The sequence below is a fragment of the Numida meleagris genome, unplaced genomic scaffold (genome assembly GCF_002078875.1).
Source record: "Numida meleagris isolate 19003 breed g44 Domestic line unplaced genomic scaffold, NumMel1.0 unplaced_Scaffold419, whole genome shotgun sequence".
NCBI classification, from domain to species: Eukaryota; Metazoa; Chordata; class Aves; order Galliformes; family Numididae; genus Numida; species Numida meleagris.
In genome coordinates, this window is record NW_018364638.1 from 15,085 (window position 1) to 37,729 (window position 22,645).

Genomic DNA, 22,645 nt, shown 5'->3' on the forward strand with positions numbered 1-22,645 from the left:
TCAGCCCTTCCTCCTTCCTGGTCCTCGCATTCCTTTCCATTCCTCTCACCCCTGAGGATGCCTTCCCAAGAGATTGCACTCTGGTTAGAACTGCATTTCTCTGAGCAGCAGCTTTCCTCAGGAGCTGCTTTCACACGTGTGCAGTGAAGCCCTGGTTTGACTCCTTCCACTACAACCGCTGTGTGAGTGTGAAGCAGGGCAGTCTATGGCCTCTTCCACTTTTCTTTCAAAGGTTCATCTTTCTGCATTCAGATCACTCCCTGATGTAAAGGTGAAAATAGATGCACAGGGACATCCAAGGGAACTGGTAATTGTTCTGTGCAGAGAAGATAACAGGGCAGACACAGACAGCAAATATTGTCTAACCCAGCTTTCCTCTTTGATATGCCTTTTGATCTCTGAACCTGATCTAGGTTGGTTTGTTTAGCAATAGGGATTAGTACATTACTTTTAGATCCAATGTACTAGTTTAGCAAAAGGAATCAAAAAGTGATGAGTTCAAAAACTTTCCATTTCATCTCTAGTGGGTGAAGTGTCTTGGTTTTCCTCAAGAATTTTACACTTTTATCTTCTGCCTCAAAGATTTTGCCTCATGAGAAGTGCTGGAGTCACAATAGAATCCCTTTATCTTTTGCCTCAAAACTTGCAAGGACATTTTCCTTGGGTTCCACATACATTGTTTTTAAAAAGTGGCTCGCTCTGGTCTAATAGGCAATGGAAATCTTCCAAACTGGGGAGAAGTGGATGGAAGCGGGTCGAAGGCTTCAGTGATGAAGCTGATGGTGAAAAGAGGAAGAAATAGGTGGGCACTCGACCACCCTAAATTATCGCCAGCTGAGCATGCCCAAAGGGACATGAGCACATATCTATGAGATCTTGAAAAAGAGTGAATATGTATGCCAGTGTACTGCATAAATATGTCTGAACTGTTCAGATGGAGAACCTGAACTCTGAGAGGGTGCGCTTTCTTGTCAAGATGCCCGGTGTGCATTGTGAGGAATAAAGGAATGCCACTTTCTAACACCACATTGCAGTTAGAGAGTTTTCTTCCCAGATGTCAGATGACAATTTTTGGCTATCCAGGTGGGACAACGTGTCTGAAATCTCGTGGACCGAAGGACCGGAGGGGACCTCCATTCTGCGCACACACCGAGTGATTCTCGGGGAGCTCCCCCTGATCCCGGCTCCATCGGGACCAGCTGCAAGTTCCCTGCAATGCGGTAAGGCATTCCTTTTCATTGCCTCTAGTAAAGCGAGACAGAATCTGTATCACATACAGAGTGCAAGGGTAAGGGCATCCCCGAGTAGGTACCCCACACACGAGCAAGGAGACGTCTAGAGTGTGAGGCGGGTTCTGTGTTTCCTGGAAGTAACACGGTGAGGAGGTGCTTGAGACCAGCCCCCCAAGAGAAATAGGGTTCCAGTCCCTGTTGAAAGGGGGTGCATGAGAGATTCAAGGCCCCCTGGGTTCTACATCTTCCTGAAAGTAATTGTGTTGCATTATGGTTGCTGGCATTGAGATGTTGTACGTGAACATAGTTTCTGACCGCACAATGGCCTCAAGCTCCTCCTGTTTGTTACCCATGCTGCGTGCATTGGTGTAGATGCACCTGAGCTGGGCCACCTTTTGAGTGGGAGAAGCCCTAATGCCCTCTTGACCATACTCAGCTGTTTCCGTAGCCACCAACTTCACATCAGCCCTTGTGTTCTTCCTACAACAAGGTGTGTCGTCCTCCTCCACTACCAAAGCACAAGGCTGTTGGATCTTACTAGCACAACCCCCTCCCACAAGCGCTGGCACGTTACATACAGGCTCCTTACTAGTGACCTGGTTTCACCCCCATCCCCCTTCATACCTAGTTTAAAGCTCTACCTGTTGGAAATATCCAAATAATTTATCAGGACGGTATCTCTGATAAAAGCAGCTTTAATTCGCAATTGCAATGGCGGGCGTCCTGTAAAACAGGAGTGCACCTATGGACACAGGATGACAGCTTTTGTACCTTGTTTCCCCCCCTTGCCTACCCTCTCCCCTGTTTCCCCATTGGCTGGGTACTCCAGGTTCACAATCTTATCGAAGGTTTCCATGTGTTAATTACATTCTGACACTTGTTAATTCATGTGCTATCTTGTGTCAGTCAGTCGCCATCCTGCTGTTACCAAGATGTCTTGGTACTCTTCTTATCGGGTTGATATGGTGATTTTCTCCAAAGCTTCTTCCATTGTCTGTGAAGGACGCTTCCTTTGTAAAACAAAGAGCACCGAAGGGGGTTGGAGAGGTGCCAGGCCTTCCTCAATACCTTCTTCAGGCCCTCTTTAAGGCATGTCATGACTTGTCCTTTTAATTTGTGCAGGATATTCTTGCAATGTGTGTGACAAAGTACAACATATATTTTCATGCTGACTATACATAAATTGTTACTAGCTGGTTTTAATGAAGGACCCAAATGGCAGCAGAGGCCATGAAATCAAGAAAATTCTGATCTTGTTCTAATACAGAATCAACATTCGATTCCCACATAGCAATGAACCTTCCCAATTCCCATCGTAAAAGCCCTTTCCACCGTTGGGATAAGCTGTTCCTATGGGTTGCCAGCCGGCCCGGTCTCGTGTAAATCGAGCCGATGTCAAAAAAACCGAAGCCCTGCTGGGCACACCAGGCTCAGAGCAAGGTATTAATCCGTTGACCCATCATGTTCAGTCCCTCATCATTCCCTATAACTGGAGGGACAGAGGAGAACACAACTTGTGCTCGCCAACCCTTGACCAGATGCCCTAAGGCTCTGAAGTCCTTTTTCATAGTTCTTAGGGAAGTTCTTCCTATTTCATCACTGCCTACCTGAAACAAGAAAAGAGGATAATAATCAGAGGGCCGTACTGGGGAAGGGAGGTTCTTCCTTGCATCTTTAACCCGGGCTCCTGGGAGGCAGCAGACCTCCCTGTGTAGAGGGTCTGCTCTACATATTGGGCCTTCTGCTCCCTTCAGCACTGAGTCACCAACAACAATGATTCGTCTTTTGTTCTTTGCTGAGGAAGTTTTATTGCTAAGGGTAGTCCTGCTAGGCTTCAGAGACACCTGCAGGTGGGAAGAACCATCATCCCCACCGCTGCCCAGCTGTCCCTGCAGAGCACTGTGTCCCAGTGTCTCTTAAGGAGTATTGGTCCCTGCACTGATCTGTGAGGCACCAATCTCCATCCAGACATTGAGCCATTGACCACTACTCTGTGCCTTCAGTCCTGCAGCCAGTTCTTCGTCCATCAAACAGTACGCCCATCAAATCCATCGCTATCCAGTTTGGAGAGAAGGATGTTATGAGGTGCCATGCCACAGGACTTCCTGAAGTCCAGATAGATGGCATCGGTGACTCCTCCTTTGTCCGTTGATGCGGTGATACCATCATAGAAAGCCACTAGGTTGGTCAAGCAGGACTTGAACCATTGGTTGAACAGTCTTTGATAAATTTAATTTTAAAAGCTTACCTTTATCTGATCGGGCCTGGGTCAAAAGGAGTGGGATGGGGAGGTGCATTGCTGTGAGGTCACTTGTGCAAACAGAACTCACCATCTTGTAGCAAACATGTGTCTCAGTTGATGTTTGAGATGTTATTTCTGTCTCTGGAGTTGACAGACCAACAGCAGGAGCATGGCTGGCAAAGGGCCTTGGAAGACATTCTTTCTGTAGTAGCCAAAAGGAGGACAGCCTTTCATTTGGGGCTGAGGTCTGTACCTTTAGGAACGCAACTAAGGGTCATTCTCATGCCTCTGGCAAGCCAGCAGAAGGCACCTGCTGGGCAGGCTGACTGAGAGATCACTTCTGCCTGCACCACTCACTGTATACGGAATTGGCCAGATGGTCGCAGCCAGAGTTCTGGTCAACAGCTCAGTGTCCGTGTGGAGACAAGTGGTACTCCTCAGGGGTCTGAAAGTGGGACTGGTGCCATTTAGCCTCTTTGCTGCTGACTTGGATCATGCTGTTGAGTGCACCTTCAGCAAATTCGTGGGTGACACCACTTTCTGTGATGAGGTCAACACAGTAAAGAGAAAGGATGCCATCCAGAGGGACCTTGACAAGCTACAGAGGCAGGTCTGTGCGAACCTCACAAAGATCTACAAAGCCATGTGCAAGGAGATTTACATGGGTCAGGGCAATCCCAAATGCAAATGCAAGCAGAATGCTCGTAGAGCAGTCCGGAGGAGAAACACTTAGAGTATCATGTGATGAAAAACTGAACACAAATGGGCAGTGTGCACTTGCAGCCCAGAAACCCAACCATATCCTGGGCTGCATCCAGTAGGGCAAGGGAGGCGATTCTCCCGCTCTGTTCCACTCCTGTGAGACCCCACCTAGAGTCCCGCATACAGATCAAGGGCTGCAAACAAAGGGACATGGATCTGCTGGATCGAGTGCAGAGGAGGATGTAACAAGGATGACCAGAGGGCTGGAACACATCTCTTGCAAAGAGAGGCTGAGAGAGTTGGGCTTGTTGAGCATGGAGAAGAGAAGGCTCTGGGGAGACCGTATGGCTGCCTTTCACAGCACAGATCTCTCCAAGAAAGTTAGAGAGGGAATCTTTATCAGGAGTGAAGTGATGGGACAAGGGGTAATGGTTTATACTAAAAGAGAGTTGATTTTGATTGCATTTCCAGAAGAAGCGCTTTCCTGTGAGGGTGGTGATGAAGTGGGAGAGGTTGCCCAGAGAAGCTGTGGCAGTCCAGTCCTTGGAGGTGCTGAATGCCAGTTTGGATGGGGCAAGTGGAAGGTGTCCCTGCCCACGGCAGTAGGATAGGAACTAAGTCATTTTTAATGTCCCTTCCAACCTAAACCGTTCTGTGATTCTATGATTCTACAGTTCCCTGGTGGTGGGAAAAAGTGGCAAGGAGAACAACTGGGGAAAACTGCAGCTTGGTTGGTAGAGACTAGGCATAAAGAAAAGGTTGCCCGGAGAGGTTGTGGAATCTCCTCCTACAGAGATATTCAAGACTGGACGCCTGCCGGTGCGGCCTATTCTAGGGTACTTGCTTTAGCAGGGGAGTTGGACTCGGTGATCTCTTGAGGTCCCTTCCAACCCCTTCAATTCTGTGATTCTGTGAAATGTCACTCAAAGAGTAGTGCTGTGGTGCCAGAGGTCACTGAATCATAGAAGCATAGAATGCTTGTATTGGAAGAGACGTCAAAGACCATCTTGGTCCAAACCCCATGCTGCGGGCAGGGCAGCCAACCACTACATCAGGCACTAGATCAGGCTGTGTGAGGCCCCATCCAGCCTGGACTTGAACACCTCCAGCGATGGGGCGTCCACCACTTCTCTGGGCAGGCTGTGCCAGGACCTCACCACCTGCTCAGTGAAAAATTCCCTTTGATATCTAATCTAAATCTCACCTCTTTTAATTCAATTCTCTTCCCCTTGTGCTATCACTATCTGCCCACATAAAAAGTTGATTTCCTTCTTGTTCCTAAGCTCCCTTTAAGTACTGTCAGGCTGCAATGTGTTCTCGGAGCCTTCTCTTCTCCAGGCAGGACAAGCCCAGCTCCCTCAGCCTGTCTTCCTAGGAGAGGTGCTCCAGCCCTCTGATCACCCTCGTGGCTTTCCTCTGGACCTGCTCCTAAAGCTCTACGTCTTTCTGTTGCTGGGGGGTCCCACACTTGGACACAAGATTCCAGGTGGGGCCTTCGGAGGGCTGAGTAGAGAAGGACAATCCCCTCCCTTGCTCTGATGGCCACCTCTCTGTTGATGCAGCCCAGGGCACAGTTGGCCTCTCAGGCTGTAAGCACTCACTGCTGGCTCCTGCAAAGGTTTTCATCTACCAGGACCCCTAAGTCTTTCCCCGCAGGGCTGCTCTCCAGCAGTTCTTCTCCCAGCCTGTGCTCATATCTGGGATTGTCCCGACACAGGTGCAAAACTTTGCACTTGACCTACCTTGTTGAACCTCCTGTTGTTTCTTTGGGCCCAATTTTCAAGCCTGTCCAGGTCTCTGTGGATGGCTCCCCTTAATTCTGTTGTGTCAACTGCAGCACTCAGCTTGGTGTCATCAGCAACTTTGCTGAGGGTGCTCTCTGTCTCATCATTCACTCCACTGATAAAGACACTGAAGAGCTCTGGTCCCAGGGCTGACCCCTGGGGACAACACTTGTGATCAGCCACCTCCTGTGGAGCCAATTTACCAGAGAGCCATTGACCACAGTCCTTTGGCCGTGATCTTCCAAGCAGTTTCTTATCCAATGCATAGTCCACCCTTCCAATCCATCTCTCATATCTTTCCATAGATATAAGAATGTGATGTGGGACCCTGCCAAAGGCCTTTCAAAACTCCAGGGAGATTTTTTATACCAGTTGGTGGAACGAATACACTGTCAAAGCGTCCTCATGATCATTCTGGCCAAATATTATTTACAGAATTTACACTAATGTGCGGAAGAAGTCTGAAGGAGAAGCACTGAAGATACCTTCTATTTTCAGTTTGTGACAAAGACAAGTCAACATTGTTTTAGGAAATAATTACAACAATATCATATCCCCTTGCGAAGCAGGATCACTGAGAAATACAAGTTGTTCACACACCAAGCAAAGCAAAGCGGAAAGTTTAAGGAAGAGCACACGTGGATTCCTTTTGCTCAACTAATCTATCGATCCTTAGGCTAATACATGGATCCCTTTTGCTAATCCAGCCTGTATCACCTCCACGGTGCCTGCAGGCATCTCACTTGCATGCAAGCACAGAGACAGAACACAGAGGCTGCGAGAGAGTCAGCATTGACCCAGAATTCACCTGGGCTCCAGGAGAAAGAATGCAGGGTGATGCCTCGGTAGGAGTGGAAGGCATGCAAACACGTTTAGGACCATGATAACCACTAGTGATTATTACACACACACACACGTATATGAACAGACAAGAAAAATCTACCTTTTAATAGAAATAAATTATTATAAACATTAAAAAGCATAGTATAGGTGTGTTACGGGACAGACTGTGAGTCATTTGTGGAGCCAGATGAGAAGTTTATCCCTGGTGAAATGTGTCCATGACACCATTTTCCTGAGGGCATCCTTGAGCTCCTGGTTCCTCATGCTGTAGATGAGGGGGTTCAGTGTTGGAGGCACCACCGAGTACAGAACTGCCACCACCAGGTCCAGGGATGGGGAGAAGACGGAATGGGGCTTCAGGCTGGCAAAAATGGCAGTGTGGACAAAGAGGGAGACCACAGATACATGAGGGAGGCACATGGAGAAGGCTTTGTGCCGTCCCTGCTCAGAGGGCATCCTCAGCACAGCTTTGAAGATCTGCACATAGGACAGCACAATGAATACAAAACACCCAACTACAGCAAGAACACTAACCACAATAAATCCAGTTTCCCTGAGGTAGTCTAATTCTGAGCAGGAGAGCTTAAGGATCTGGGCGATTTCACAAAAGAACTGGTCCACAGCAGTGAAAATGTACTGACTGTGTGCAGCAGAGAATAGAGAACCCCAGTCCCCCAGGCAGCTGCTGCCATGGTGGCACAAGCTCTGCTGTCCAGGAGGGTCCTGTAGTGCAGGGGCTTGCAGATGGCAATGTAGCGGTCATACAACATGACAGTGAGAAGGGAATACTCTGCTGCAAGCAAGAAGAGAAAGACCTGTGCAGCACATTGTGAGTAGGAGATGGTGGTGGTGTCCCCGAGGGCATTGGCCATGGCTTTGGGGAGAGTGGTGGAGATGCAGCCCAGGTCCAGGAGGGCGAGGTTGAGGAGGAAGAAGTCCATGGGGGTGTGCAGGCGGTGGTCGCAGGCTATGGCTGTGCTGATGAGGCCATTGCCCAGGAGGGCAGACAGGTAGATGGCCAGGAAGAGGCAGACGAGCAGGAGCTGCAGCTGCCGCGTGTCCGCAAATGCCAGGAGAAGGAACTCGCTGATGGAGCTGCTGTTGGGCATCTGCTGCATTTCAGAATGGTGATCTGTCTAGGGGAATAAGAAAGGTGTGCTGGGAAAGCCTTCAGAAGAGTCAGTCAGTTCTGCTCTAAACCTGTGCACACATGGAGGTTTCCAGCAGTCTCTCCTCTTTTGATGGGGGATGTTTTATGCAGTTGGATCCCTCACTGAATGAGTCACATTGTGTCCAGCAGCTCTGTGGGGATATTCCTTGCTTGTCCGACAGAGAGGTGAAACTGGCAGACTGGCCATCTCCCTTTGTGACGAACGAAGGAGGGATTCCTCTCATCCTACACTGCCCTTCTTCAGAGATGTGTCCACAATATCAGAATGAGAGACCTCAAGCTCCCGGGCCTGACAAGGGAGAGAAAGAAGCTCATGAAGGCAGGATTGACCATATCTTCTGTATAGAGATTTGTTGTGATAGTGTAGAGTCTGTATTCAATTTGATTTACAATATACTCCACTCTTATTAGTTACTCTGTGTGTCATAGAGAGAAAAATCTTGGCAGTATGCATTCTTCCAGAGATGCGAGGTACCTTCACACCCTGCTCTTCAGAAGACAATATACTGCAAAAGGATCCACTTGAGCATCTTTTGCTGAGTGAGATTCCCTCACAGCATTTGGGAAATGATAAAAAATATTCAAATATTCTTTTGCTTTCAGTATAAACATGACTTGTTGCTCAGAGGCATACTGCCCCACTACAGCATGGAGAACGATCTGGAGGGCTGCTGTGTCTGTCAGGCTTGTTCCTAACTGTCCCGTGCTGCCCCTCGCTCAGCTGCAGTATGGCTGCACCCACACGTTGCTCTGGAGAAGAGCCCGGGCTGTGCACAGGGCCGGTGTCCAACTGCTCTCTGTCTCAGCCCAGCTCTGGGAAGAAGGAGGAAAGGAACATGGGGAGACTTCTGATTCATGGGGCTGGAGCAAAGGCTCTCATATAGGAGGAAGGGCACAAAGGAGCTGTGCCCATCTTGCGGCTTGTGGCAGCTTTCTAGGGCACCCCCACAGCGGTAGCCTCGAGATGATGTCTCCTGGGGATGGAGATCATTCCTCAATCTGAAACAACTGCACTGCACACAGCTTGAGAAATGCAGAGGAGATGTGGGCGACATGACCCCAAGACAACTCCCCTAGAATGGGATCAGAGGCAGAACTAGAGCTTAACATTCCCACCTGCACTGCTGTTGCCAGAGGCATTCCAGGAAGACTTATTATTACTCAGGCCCCTGCCCTGCCGAGGGCCTCCTTCCCCCAGCACCTCTCCCCACAGCGCCCTGGGCAGCTCCCCGGGCAGGCTGAGTGCTGAGCCTGGCAGCAGGCAGAGTCCCTGCCCCACCACACAGCCCCTGGGACACAGCAGGGATCCTGCTCTGCACCACAGCCCTGGGCAACCACCTTCACCACTGGCTGCACAGCCTGCAGCCATCCTGGGACACACAGCTTTCAAGGCTGTGCTCTGATGCTGCAGCAGGGAAGCCATCAGCTGGAGGATGTCTTTTTCCATGATAAAAAAAGACAAACACTGAGGGTCTATAACCTAATCTGCTCTGGGATGTCCCAGCTTCAGCGATTCCTGCAGGATAAGCAGCTACACTGACTGCAGAGAAAGACTTACTGTGTCAAGGACAGTGAGCAATGCTCCTCCAGTGAGCTCACAGCCTGCTTATGTGCCACACAGCCTGTAATCACACACTCCCTTCTCTCCTCTCTCAGTCAGCTGCAGACCATGTCCCCAGCCCTGCTGCGTGGTGCACTGGAGCTGCCCCTGGCCAGAGCTGTCTCAGCAATGCTGCCCATTTGTATAAACTCTCATTGTCCCTGGAGCCTTGCCCAGCTCAGCAGCAGAGGATGGGCGACTCTATTCCCCACGGCTCTCCCTGGAGATATCCATGGGTCTCCAGGGCTGGCAGCTCCTGAAAGGCAGCAGGGTCATCACTGCAGAACATTCTTGGAAGTCAGCTCAGTTAATCACCACATGTCCACTGGATTCCAGGAGCACAGCTGGTCCAGTCAGAATGGGTTTCCCCATGAAAAGAGCAAATGTCAACTCTGGAAAGCACTGCTCATGGCCTGTATGAAAAAGGACATACAGTCAAGGACAGGGAAGGGTTGGCTTCCCCAGTTCTGGGCAGTGATTCAGCTGAGGCAGTGTGGGCATAACAATACAGAATCATAGAGTAGCTTAGGTTGGAGAGGACTTCGGAGATCACCTAGCTTCAACCTCCCAGCCATGGGCAGGGTCGCCAGCCACCAAATCAGGCTGCCCAGGATCCCATCCAACCTGGCCTTGAATGCCTCCAGGGATGGGGCATCCACAACCTCTCTGGGCAACTTTTTTCAGTGACTCAGAGTAAAACATTTCTTCCTACAGCCTAACCTAAATTTCTCCTTTTTAATCTAAAGCCATTCCCCTTTGTCCTTTTACTATCAGGCCATCTCATCTGAACCCTAGGGTTAGGCATCTCATCTGCTGAAGGAAACTCTGGGCATGAAATGGGATTCAGTTCCCCACAGAACCATGAGAGTTGTCCTGTGACTCAGATGCTCACACACACACTCGGTGATGATGAAGGTGCCCAGGGTGATCCTACCTGTGTGCTAGTGCTGGCAAGCTGGAGTGGAAAATCTCTGAGATAGACACTGGAGTATCAGCGGAGGGCCAGAACGAGGTGTTCTTGGCCAGCCTAAACGCCACCACAGCCCTGTGTTTAGGGCACCCCATGCGCCTTTTGCACCTGTCCCCGTGGAGCATGTAGTGTTATTCCACTGACCAAATGGATGAGCTCACAAAAGAAGACCCAGATCTTCTCTGCTCCACCTGTGGCATACTCTGGAGTTCAAGGCCTTAGAAAGATAGGTCACATCTACATTGTTTCACTGATGACACCTTCGTTTGCTCTGGACTCTCATTCGAATGGCATCAGAAGAAGTGTAGGGTCATGCCAGTTCCCAGTTGACAGGAAGCTGGCAAATGCTGATCCAGCATTAAAGGAAAGCAAAAAAGAAGACTCCCGCAATTACAGACCTGTTAGTCACACTTCAGTGCCTGGTAAAATTACAGTTAAAAAGATTGCAAGAGTTTGAGAAGCATTCAGGCAATACTCTCAGTCATCTGGTCTGCTTTGTGGGTGGTCGTGTGGAGACTGAAGCTGGACTCAATGATCCTCGTGGGTCCTTTCCAACACGGGATATTCTCGGATTCTCTGACAGTGGGTACGAGCACAGTGATGTTGGAGTCCCTGTGCTGTCGCAGTGGATAGGAGCACTGTGATGTTAGAGTTCCTGTGCTGTCACATGGGGAAGGAGCACAGTGACAGCAGATTCACTGCTCTGTCACAGTGGGCAGTGGTGCAGACATGATGCATCAATACGTGTCTTTCATTTGACATCATACAAACCTCCATCCCACTGCCCCAGGAAGAGCCCTGAGCCAGCATGAGGGACAGGATCTCCCTTCCAAGGGCCTGGGGATCAGGGCTTGGCCTTTCCGCTTCATAAGACAAAGGAGGGTTTTCTCAGCATGAGTGCCACCAGCACAGCGCCTTTCTCTACCTGTAATCAGGGCTTGCAATTATCTGCTCGGAGAAGTCCCTGGGGAAGCTGTGTTGGTAATGGCCCTCAGTGGGGCCCATTAGTACTCCAAGAAACTTCCCTGTTGATCTTCTTGTGCACTTTGTGCAGTCTTCTGCCTGCACTGGAGGATGATGAACTCAGCAGCAAATGCCCCCTGGGGCCCATTTCAATCTGAAGAGTCCTCGTGTGCCTTGTGCCTTCCTGTCATCTTCTTCAAGTGTTCAGAACTTGTACAGCTAACTGGGGAGGTATCTGGAGAGAGCTTAAAGATGAAGAGTTCAACGGTGGTTTATTAATTCTATTTATTTATGGTTTGATTAAAACAAGAAGTTAAAGCAGCACTTGGCAACTAATACTGATCCAGGATGTCCCCTAATGAGTTCTGCTCTGTCACTGTGTGGAAAAACATCCTCCTCAACTGCCCCACCCCATTTCTACTCCCATCAGCCCCATGGCACTTGCATCACTTCTCCTCACATCACTCTTCTCCTCTGGAGTCACCCGCTCAGTGTTAAACCTCCTTTTCATCAACTCCTCCTTGCTTTCCTCATAGAACCAGCTGCACATGGGCAATGAAAGATTTCTCTTCTTTGCCAACAAATGGAAGGAAACTTGATGCAGTTGAACGAACAGTAAAACGCAGTGATCAACTACATACCATGTTGAAGCTGCATCTCATGAAGTTTGTCTTTCACAGGAAGAGTTGCACAAGAAATGAGTTAGGCAGAGATAGGAAGGGATAGATATAAACACAGTTCAGGAGCTGGCAAAAGAGTTCATGAGACTTTGGAGAGGTGGAGCAAGATCCAATCACCCTGAAGCTCATAAAGCAGCCAGATAGCTGGGAGGTATCTGAGTGAACAAAGAGCAAGGGTTGGGGGAAATCTGGAGAGCAGTGGGAAGAGCATGTGTCCAGATGGCCTGCTGGAAACATGCTCTTAACCGTGGTCATTCATTTAGGAGAGCTGGAGACACCTGGAGGATGAGAGAAATCAAATGTGCAGCAGGGTAGAGCAGCAGTGGACGCTGGGCATTAGTAACAGAGTATTGGCACTGGCAGCACTGTGTGTGTCCCTGTACCTGAAGGCATTTGTGTCCTCCAAATGGAGTTATGAAAAATGTTGTCATCATAGAAAAAAATAAAAATAGACACAAAACCCTCTCAAAGACTAGTACTTGCATCTTAAAAGGAACAGGACTTGAGAGAATGTTCAAAGTTGTGAAGTGGGTTAACATATTTGCAATGATTTTTATCTTTCTCTTCAATACTTTGTTTCAGATTTTTTGACATTAACATCTTTCAGACTTACAGCATCGAAAAGAAAAGAAGATCTGTGTGTGTCTTGCACAGAGCATGGTGCCCGCCCAAATTTCCCTCCCCAGAATTGTTCATGACAGCCCTCAGTGTTGGCACTGACTCAGTCACACTGTGGTACTGATCCCTTCTCATTTTCTCAGACCTGTACTGGTTTTGATCTTGTTTTAGATGGTCACATGCAGCTTCATGCAGGAAGCTTCATGCCCTGTAAACTGCAGCTCTCTTCCCAACAGCACTAGGCCCTGAGGACATAGGATCATTTAACCAAGGCTGGAAGGGAACCTGGGGTGTGCCTGCAGTCCGGCCTGTCAGAAAGAGGGACAGACCAGACCAAGTTGTGCAGCATTTGCTCCTGATGGATTTTAAAAACCTCCATGGGCAGAGACTGCAGAGCCTCATTGGGTGACCTGCACCAATTCTTGTATCAGCTTGTGGGGAAAAAGGGGCTTTTCCAATGCACAGGCTGAACCTCTCCTCTTTCACCTTGCTCACATTCTCTTCTATCTCTAACATGCCCAGTCGGGAAAGGCCTGTCTCTGTGCTCTCCATCACCTCCTCAGAGGTTCTGGCAGGCTGCAATGAGATCTCCTTCTGCCCTCCCTTCTCTTGGCTGGACAAACCCAGCTCCCTCAGCCTCTCCTCACAGCTGAAGTGCTCCAGCCCCACTCATCTTCTGTGAACCTTCCCAAACCCACTCTGGCTTGCCGACATCTTTCTTGTGTTGGGGATCTGAACTGTGGAGGCACTACTCTGGATAATGCCTTCCCTCCATCTTCTAGCCACCGTCTAGTTCATACAGAAATGGTGGAGACGGACTTTTCACCTTTTTATTTGTCCAAATACTAGGATATGGAAGAATGGTAATAAACTAAAAGAGAGAATTATGTTACAAAGTTGGAAGGAATTCCTAACATTGCTAAGATCATTATGTGAGGCATGGAACAGATGTAGAACAGGTAGCCCAAGGAAGTTGTGGGTGTCCCAACCATGGAGATGTTCAGGATGTTCAAGATGTCAAGGGCCCCAAGCATCCAGATCTACAGTGTGACAGCCCTGCACGCAGCAAGGGAGTTGGAACTGGGTGGACTTTAACGTCCTTTCAACCTTAGCCATTCATGAATTCTGTGATTCTTGTCATTCTCTTCCAACTTGGGATCCTGTTCAGGATGTGGTTTTTTTAGATATGTCCTGATCACCTCCTCTTTCACCAAGGATACATCTGCCTTGCACCAACATTCACTCCCTGTCTCTGGCACCTAGGATTGCAAGAAGCCCGCTCCAAGTAATAAACAGTCAGGTCAGGAAGGAAATGAGTATCAGAGACTTTTCCATGGGCAGATTAAATTGCAGGTGAACTCTAACTTCCCTAAACTCATCTCAGCAGGTGCACTGGACAAATCTCTGCATTGCTGCCAGGTACCTCCTCCTTGTTTCCACTTCCTGTATGTTTCCTTCCTGTGTTTGGCTTTGTCCAGGTCAATCTTTCCCATTCTTGCAGATCTTCTGACATTTTGGCAGGCTTCTTCTCCTTTTGCTTGGAGGAGGTTGTCCTTGGATATTCACCATATTTTTGAATCCATGTTCTCTGCAGTGACTTACCCTGCTGTCCTGTACCCCTCAGACACTTGCAGAAGCCAAGGTGTGCTCTGCTGAAGCCCAAAGGTGTGATCTTGTCTTTTGCCCTCCCTTCAGACTCCTCAGCTCCACCATCCCATGGCCACTGCAGCCCAGGATGTCTTTCATCTTCCCGTTCCCCACAAGCCCCTCCTAGCTGGAGAGGATGAGATCCAGCAGAGCACCTCTCCCTTTTGGTTCCTTCATGCCTTGCTCAAGAAGCTGTCATCTGTGCTCTCCAGGCATCTGATGGATGCCATATGTCCTGCTGTGCTGTACCTGCAACAGATACTGGAGCGAAAAAGGCCCCAAAGGCGACACAGGCCTGACAACCTGAGGCTCCCATCTGTCTGTAGAGGATGCCTTCCACTTGTTCTATGCTGGAGGAGCACTGATCAGGAAGCCAGGAACAGACACTGCTGGTCTCCCCTGGTCCCCATTTCCATTAGCTCTTACCTGGCGCCTGTGCCGTCCCATGGTCCCCACGGGGACCATGTCCCCATGGTCAGGTGTGCCACAAGCTCAGGCATGCAACTGTACAAAGATTTCTAGCTCATCGAATTTTTCTGTTCTTGTTAGAGTAAAAACACGTAAGAAAACATCCCATTTGGAAAGCATCACTGGATTTATCCTGGCTGGAGAGTGCATCTATTGTATTTGTGTTCAGAAGGTGGCACACAGGCATGAGACCCACTGTGGAGCTCAGAGTTGTCCAAGCAGCACGGACACTCCTCGGGCATGGCTTTGCTGAAGGCCCTGTGCTGCATTTGCCAGCTGCATGTGAGTGTGCTGGACACCCCAGGGAACTGGCATGACACTGGGCTGCTCCTGATGCCGTTCTCAGGAGAGCCCATAGAAAACTGAGCTTCGGTCCGTTAAAGACCTGTGTTAGCTTTGCAGTGCCTTGAGCTCCAGAATATGCAGCAGATGGAGAACGGTGAAAGACCTGGCTCTACTTTCATGAGCTCATCCATTACTCAGCTGAATAACTCTGCGTGCTCCATGGAGAGAGGTGAAAAAGGCACACTCTCAGGTGTCCTAAACACAGGGGTCTACTGTCATTAAGGATGGCCAAGAATACCTCTACCCTCTCTCTGACCCTCAGCTGATGCTCAGGAAGGAAGTGGCTATCTGAGGGATTTTCCACTGCAGTTGACAAGCAGTAGCACACACCCAGGAGCACCCCAGGCACCTTGGTCATCACCCAGTGTCTGTGTGTGAGCAGCTGACTTCCCACTGAAGGAAGGACCAAGGGCTCAGAGCTGGAGCTGACATGCAGGCAACTCATGGTGCACATCTGAACTGAACCAGAGCAATCCCAGCTCCTGTGGGTCCGTGGAGAGCGGAATCCCATTTCAGCTGCAGGGTTTGCATCTGGGGATGAGATGCCTGCACTGCCTCTGCTGGATCACTGCCCTGCACGGGGGAAGTCAGCCCCTCCCTGTCCTTGTCTGTGTGTCCCTCTTGTGACAGCAAACACTCTCTGGTAGGATTAAGCATACTTCCGGAATTAGGCACTGCCCACTGGACATTTGGTGGTTAATTCAGCACATTTCAAAGAACAATCATGATGCTGTTGTCTTTCAGGAGCTTTTGGTCATGGAGAGCCAGGGAATTCTGAGGGGAGATGAGTGGGGAGCAAAAAATGGCATCCTGTGCTGCTGAGCTGGGCCGGGCTCCTGGGACACAGGGAGCTCATACAAGCAGGCAGCGCTGTAGAGAGACAGCTCTGCCCAGGAGCAGCTCTCCTGCACAGCACAGCAGGGCTAGGGGCATGAACTGTGGGCAACAGGAGGATAGAAGAAGCAGCATGCGATAAAGGGGAGAGCGATTACAGGATGCGTACAGTGTGAGCAGGCTGTGAGCTCACTGGAGGAGCATTGCTCACAGCCCTGGTCACGGTAAGTCTCTGGATGCAGTCAGTGCAGCTGCTTTTCCTGGAGGGATCACTGTATTTGGGACATCCCATTGCAGATCAGGCTGCATATACTCCGTGTTTCTTTATCATGGTACAAGTCCTGCTCCAGATGAAGGCTTCCCTACAGCAGCCTCATAGCACAGCCCTGAGGGCTGCGTGTCCCAGGACGGCTGCAGGCTGTGCAGCCGGGGGTGCAGCCGGGTGCCCAGGGCTGTGGTGCAGAGCAGGGTCCCTGCTGTGGCCCAGGGGCTGTGTGCCGGGGCAGGGACTCTGCCGCCTGCCAGGCTCAGCACTCAGCCTGCCCGGGGAGCTGCCCAGGGCGCTGTGGGGAGAAGTCCCTTCACCACTGGGGAATATCCACAAGGAAGGTCAAAGGAGGGATTTTGAGCTATGCTTTCTCTTTCCTGTTTCTAGGAGATGGTAAAGATGTAAAGGGAGAAATAGAAAAGGATTTATCAAGTCTAATCACATCAAGAGGGAATTCCAAATTGCATTCAGCCTCTCTACTTTCTATTAACATAATATTTTCTTTCTGTAAACCCATCGGACATCTTTTAGGTTCCCTTTTTCACTTGAAACAATGTACATGCACTTAGTGCCCTGCGGACAGGGTGGGTTCTGGACAGCAAATAGGAATGCTGAGAATTTGGGCTGCTGTCTGTAAGCGCAGATAGGGAAAAGCCTGGAAAACAGCTCCCAGGATGGAAATATGCCGACCACAGAGACACAGTGAATGGAAAGTAAGAAAAACTATTTTATTTTTTTTTTCCATCAGAGCAAGAATTCACCTGAAAAACCCACGTTACTCCCTTTGGTGCAGGCACCTTCCCCTGAACAAGCCCCCACCCAGAGACACCTCTGCCCTCATGAGCCATGGGGTCCGATGCTTGAACCACCTCCTCTGCAGCCAGAGCTCCAGCAGAGCACAGGAGCATCTCCCCAGGCACGTGTCCATCGCCCTCTGCAGTGCACAGGGGCTGAGAGCAAATGCCTGGTGCTGTGGGCATTGCAATCCGTGAGGCTGGGAAGGAGTTGGCTTTCCCTTAATGAGATGCCATCGTTCGGACACATCTCCCTGAGGTGTCCTTCAGAGCTGTGAGCTGACCTTCAGGATGCAAATCGTTCCCATAGCTTGGAGAACAAAGTTGAGGGAAGAAAAAGAGAGATGCACTATATGCAAGGAAATGCCATGGGGTTGGTGAAATTATTGGCAGGCGTCCTTTGTAAGAGTGTAGTGATGAGACCATGCTCATGTCCTTGGAGTAAAGGTGAATATTCCGGGATGACGAGAACATTCCTCTGCACTCAGCAGGGTCCAGCTTCCTTTCAAGGTAACATAGAGGAGTATTCTCCCTCCATCTCCAGAAATTTGCAAGCTCAGAGCACTTGGAGACAAGCCCAACCAGCTCTTCTTACTCTGCACTAAGCAGCAGTGGATCCCTTGCCTCTCAGGTCTCACTCACAGCCATTCACACTGAGTGCAGCACAAGTGCTCAGGGTTTCTGATTTCAGCTTAAACTCCTTGGTCATGATGAGTAGGATGGAAATCTGGAGGAAAATCTGTCCTTGAAAGTTCTATTTGTTACCCGCAAATCTTTCTGTATTAGAAGGGATTCCATCTGACAAATGCTGGCAAGAAAATCTGCCCCCACGCCAGCACCACATTCCCATGTACCTACAGGGACAAGGTTGCTTCCTTCCTCCTGCAGAGGCCCTCATGGCAAAAACTGAACCTCATGAAGTGTAGATCACATCATGGAGCTGAATGAAAACTTTCCAGAGGGAAAGACTTGTCACTCACTTCTGTACTCCTTGGAGAGGTTCTTGTGGCCAAATGCAGCAGATGCCCAACAGCAGCTCCATCAGCGACTTACTCCTCCTGGCCCTCGCAGACACGCGACAGCTGCAGCTCCTGCTCTTCTGCCTCTTCCTGGCCATCTACCTGGCTGCCCTCCTGGGCAACGGCCTCATCAGCACAGCCGTAGCCTGCGACCACCACCTGCACACCCCCATGGACTTCTTCCTCCTCAACCTCGCCCTCCTCGACCTGGGCTGCATCTCCACCACTCACCCCAAAGCCATGGAAAATGCCCTCGGAGACACCACCACCATCTCCTACTCACAATGTGCTGCACAGGTCTTTTTCTTTTTGTTTTTGTTCTCAGCAGAGTATTCCCTTCTCACCATCATGTCCTATGACTGCTACATTGCCATCTGCAAGCCCCTGCACTACGGGACCCTCCTGGACAGCAGAGATTGTGCCACCATGGCAGCAGCTGCCTGGGGCACTGGGGTTCTCTATGCTCTGCTGCACACTGCCAGTACATTTTCACTGCGACTGCCACGGCAATGCCGTGGACCAGTTCTTCTCTGAAATCCCCCAGATCGTCAAGCTCTCTTGCTCTCGTTCTAACCTCGGGGAAGTGGGACTCATTATATTTAGCGCCTTAATCTTTTTTGCTTGTTTTCTATTCATATTGCTGTCCTATGTGCAGATCTTCAGGGCCGTGCTGCGGATGCCCTCTGAGCAAGGACGGCACAAAGCCTTTTCCACGTGCATCCCTCACCTGGCTGTGGTCTCCCTGTTTCTCAGCACTGGCATGTTTGCCTACCTGAAGCCACCCTCCATCTCCTCCCCATCCCTGGACCTGGTGCTGGCACTGTTATACACAGTGGTACCTCCAGTAATCAACCCCCTCATCTGCAGCATGAGGAACCAGCAGCTCAGGGATGCCCTCAGGAAACTCTTGCAAGACATGTTCCTTCAGCATCAGTAAAATGCTCTTCATGTGACTATCAAAAATTCAGGAAAAGCTTGGACTGCCTTTATTTCATCTCTTTCCCCCTCCCTCCCAATCTCTTAATCCTATGATGGTTTTAATTCCAATTAAGTAATACTATTCATCACATTTCTTCTTTATTTTCTACGTTTGTTTTTTTTTTTTTTTTTTTTTTTTCGGGCTGGCAATCCTAATTTAAAAATGTAACCAGGCTCTTTGTGTCGATAGAGAAATGATCAGAAAGTCATTGATCTCAGCTCCCATCTCCTCTGGATCACGAAGAGGAGCCCTTGGTTCCTTGGTGCAGGAACCAGGAGCCCAACTGCCACACGGAGCAGCAGCCCTGGCGTCTGTGGGGCTGCCCCTCACCGCCCGGGGGTGCTCCCTCTCTGCTGCCTTTGAGTCGGGCTGCTGCTTCCCTGGAGCCATGGCCATGGGCAGCAGCAGGACGTGGTCTTTTCAGTGCTGCTCTCTTCACACCACCACACCGTTCTCCTTCCTCCTTGCCATTGTGACAGCCCTCAGGTCCCGTGTTACGCAGCAGACCAATGAAAAACACTTTACCTGCTGTATGCCTGGAATTGTCTCAAAGCCTTGGAAGATTCAAGTGTTCCCACAACAACAGACTGAAGGCTGGAGACTTGGGGGAGGACGGAGTCTGTGAAAATTGAAACGGCCTTGCTCTGTCCAAAACATTCCCATTTTGCTGTCAGTTTTGACTGCAAACTTGCTTTTGATGAACTTGCTTGTTGCAGACTCACTTGTTCGCAGCCCTGGATGGCACACCTGTACATCTAGCAGCCATAGAAGGATGCCAGAGAGATCCTTGGGGTTCTTTTTTGAGACTTTTGAAACCTCGGGACAAGGATGCTCGCAAGCCAAGAGCCCCACACCTCTCTTGGCTGGACCAAACCTGGAACCTGGACCAGTGATCTCTTTCTCTGTCCCTCTCTCTCTCACTCACTCTCTCCGCTCCATCTCTCTCTTTTCTTTCTCTTCCTCTCAGAAAGATGTTAAGTGACACAAGGCTTACTTGGATTTCTTACAACATCACAAAGTTTAGCTGCATGTGGAAATAACTGTAGAAGTGCCAGTACCTTTAAGATAATTGCAGTGCAGAGATTCTCCCTCCCTCCTACTGTGTGTGGGGCGTGACATGTTCCCTCCTGACAGTCCTCAAGGCAGGGGCAGAAGATGCCTCTCCCTCAACAGGACTCAGGAATTCTGGACTCACGGGGCTGCTCTCGGAAAAGTCCAATTGCTTTGATGGAGTTCTCTGTGGATGGAGGGGACAGTCACACAGTCCCAGGGCAACCTCTGAGGCAGGAACGTCCAACTTTCTGGCTTGCCTGGGCTACAGTTCATGAGTGGAAATTGTCTTGGGCCACGTATATGCAGGTGGCTCCAAAAGTAATGCCTCCTATTTATTTCCATGGAAAGGACAACAGCTGGAAAGAGCACAGTGGTGTAGAGCAAATTCTCAGCTTCAGAACACTATCTTTCAACTGAGTCACTGCCATTAGCCATGCGTTTTGGTCAGTGATGAACACGATGTAGGGTGGCTTAGCAATAGCGATCAGTAGTTTTGCTTAAGGACCAATTTGTTACTTTAATATGAGGAATCAATGTGTGCTAGGTCTACAACTTTCCAGTTGAGCTTTGTTTGGTGTGTGAGCAGCCTTCTTCTTCTCAAAGATCCTCCTCCACGGAAGCGCTGCAGTAACAATAAGACTACTTTTATCTCTGCATGCACCAGGGGCAAGGACTTTGTCTTGGGTTTCACATGCGTTGTTTTGAGCTATTGTCTACCAAGAGAGAAAGTTGCTCATTATGGTATAAGAAGCAATGGAAACTTGCTAGCGTGGGGAAAAACGGTGAATTTCAGCCAAAATTCACTGTGATTAAGCGGAAGGAGAAAAAAAGGGGAGGAAGCAAGTCATTGCACCACTACCTTTGATGCAACTGTGCATGCCCAGAGACATTAGCATATGTTAATGAGGTTTCGGAAAAGAATGACTGTGTATGCAAGTGTATTGCATATGTCTATGTTTTGCCAGTTGATGGGCTCAGCAAGAAGGACACAGACACCAGCAAAAGGGATAGGCTTATTTTACTGTCCATTTCAAAGTAATTCAAAAAAAAAGCAGCACCTACAGTCAAAAGATAAGTTGAACAGTAAAGAAAATAAGGAAGATAATGCATCTCTTCATTACTACATGAGGTTAGCAATAGTGATCAAGAAAGAGACATCACCAACTGCCCTCATACTTTACCATCATCCAGATCTGCAGTGGATGAGGAGCCCCACTTGCAGCAAGGATCTGAAGAACCTGTCTGGCAATTGGAAGTCCTACAGCAGTGCGCCCAGCCTGTAGCTGGGGTCTCCAAAGTCGCTGCAAGCAGATCCAGCCTTTTGTCTCGCTCCAGTTATTGGAGGAGATGGTTCTATATATATATACATGCAGAGGAAGATGAAGGCAGCAAACAAAGCCAGCGTTGTCCAACTGATTTATTACAAGTTGTAAGCAACTCAGGGAGATGGGGGAGACGGGGAAGCTGGCGATAGTAAAGAGAGAAATTCTAGCAAAGGGTTTACAGAGCGGGGATAGTCAGCACCAGGGATCCAGCAATGTCTCGTTGGTCCGTAGGAGGCAGCAAGTTGCTCAGTGACGTCTCGTTGACCTGCACGACTGCAGTTCAGAGGAGGGGATACCTGTTCTTCCTTAGAACTCATTGGGTTTTTATCCTCTCCATAGCATCCTTTTTGTTACCAGGGGCAGCAGCTGGTTGTCAGGGTACACACACTTTGTTCCTCGGGAGAAATAGCACGTCCGTCCTCTTACCGCTGTGCTCATGGTAATTCACCATTGACTCCAAAAGCCACCAAGCAGCAATTCTACAGGTAGTGGAGAAAGAGAGGAAGCAAGAGAGGGGAAACTGGAAGGAGAATTTCCTCAGATACATCCAGAATAAGCAAGGGAGTTGGAGGGATTGCGTCTGCCCTACAACCAATGTCAGGTGCCTGAACATGGCCAGAGTTGATATATCTCTGCTCTCACTCACATGCACTATTCCCTGCTGGGCTCACAGTGCTATCTTCAAGTGAACGACCACTGGGACACGTATTCTTTACACCAGGTGCTGCCTGCTCTCTACACCTTGACTCCATTCGATGAAACCATGCATTCACTGTCAGGGAAAGGTGCAAGCTGTTGGGAGCACTTGCAGGCTCTGTGTCATGGGTAGATGTGCAGGTAGGTAATGAGGCTGGAAGGGCTTGTGAAGCTTCTCACATACTCAGGGCACTGCTACAATGTGTCTCCTGTGTGGATGTACTTGTGGGAGTAGAGGGAAGAATTGCTTTTGAAGCTCTTCCCACACTCAGGGCACTTGTAGGGTCTCTCTCCTGTGTGGACACGCTGGTGGTTGATGAGGTGGGAACGTCTGTTGAAGCCCTTCCCACACTCAGGGCACTTGTAGGGTCTCTCTCCTGTGTGGATGCGCTGGTGGACAGTGAGTTCAGTT

General features: G+C 49.5%; 2 pseudogenes; one reads left to right on the forward strand and one right to left on the reverse strand.

Annotated features, from left to right (window-relative positions):
* Positions 1-6,974: 6,974 nt before the first annotated feature.
* LOC110391608 lies at positions 6,975-8,453 on the reverse strand (annotated as a pseudogene).
* Positions 8,454-16,932: 8,479 nt separating this feature from the next.
* Positions 16,933-19,180, forward strand: LOC110391609 (annotated as a pseudogene).
* Positions 19,181-22,645: the final 3,465 nt, after the last annotated feature.